Source organism: Tupaia chinensis, unplaced genomic scaffold (assembly GCF_000334495.1).
Source record: "Tupaia chinensis unplaced genomic scaffold, TupChi_1.0 Scaffold000185_1, whole genome shotgun sequence".
Taxonomy (NCBI): domain Eukaryota; kingdom Metazoa; phylum Chordata; class Mammalia; order Scandentia; family Tupaiidae; genus Tupaia; species Tupaia belangeri.
Genome location: NW_006159660.1, coordinates 949587 through 951091, shown reverse-complemented (window position 1 = coordinate 951091; position 1505 = coordinate 949587).

Sequence of the window (1505 nt, the reverse complement as noted above, 5' to 3'; positions counted from 1 at the left end):
AAAATAGGTGAAAATCCCATACTATGAAATCAATTATGTTAAAGTTAACAATTCAGTGGCAAGGCCAGCAGATGGCATGGTGGTTAGGTTGCTGGATTCCCACATGGCTGACTGGTTTGAGTCCTAAATCTGGTAGCTTCCTCTCACTTTCCCTCCCTCTCTTTTTGGTGAGTGCACATGCCCTACTGAAAATTAAATGTTAGTAATAATGATAATAAATAAAATTAAATAATTCTAAAAAAATGTTCAGTGGCATTCTGTATGTTCACAAAGTTAATCAAACCACTATCTGTGTTAAGTTCATCACTCAAAGAAAACTTTGTCCCATTAAAGCAGCCATTCCCCTATTTTCTCCTTAAGTCTCTGGTAAGCACCAATATGTTTTTCATCTCTTCAGATTTACCTATTTTGGTTATTTCATATAAACAGAATCACAGAACATATAACCTTTTGTGTTTGACTTTCACTAAGCCTGTTTTAAAAGACCATCATCATTATAATATGTATCAGTACTTCACTCCCTTTATACCTGAATAATGTGGTATGTATTCCATGCACTACATTTTTTAATCCAAAATCATCAGCTGATCTGTTTATCAATTGTTTCCACCTTTTAGCTACTGTGAATAGAACTGCAATGAACATCTGTGCAGAAGTATTTGTTTCAGTACTCATTTTTAATTTCTGGGGCTAGAATTATACCCAGTAGTAGAATTATTGGATCATATAGGACTTCCATAACTTTTAAAATTATTAACTTTATAATATATTTGAAGAACTAGCAAACTATTTTCACAGCAACTGTACCATTTTACATCCCCACCACTAGTTTCACTACATCTTTGCCAATACCTGTTCTTGTCATCTGTCTTTTTAATTATAGCTATCCTAGGGAGTGTAAAGTGATATCTCATTTTGTGGCCATTTTTCCAAAGTGAAATTACTCTGGCTGCTATGTTGAGTATAGAGCATGTGAGGATAAGAGTAGAAGCTACATAGTTGGAAAAGTATGTATCCTTTTTTATAAAAACTACTCTGCTAGAATGGAAAATAAATTTGCATTTTTTATTATAGGTATCTATGAAGGTATTGAATGAAAAAACAGAGATCTTTAGCTTTTCACACATGACCATCATGTAGGTGGTGTTAAAGGAAGAATTTTTAAAAAGTAAAATTAATGACATCTTCATAAAATGGCCACAGAATCACATATACCAGGGCATGCTTGGAAAAGTTCAGGCAGTTCTGAAACCGAGGTCTGTGATTGGAAGTGATCTTAGGGCTATATATCAGTCATTTTTTCCCACAATTGTAAAAAAAAAAAACAAAAAAACAAAAAAAAAACACAACAACAAAAAAACAAACAAACAAAAAAAACAGAATAATGGAGCAAATCCAGTTTTTACTGGATTAAGTCAATAAAATTAATTTTCCATTGAAACAAAAGGTATACAAGGCAAGAGTTGGAAGAGCCTCACTTTCAGTTTAGGGAAAGGCTTAAGTGT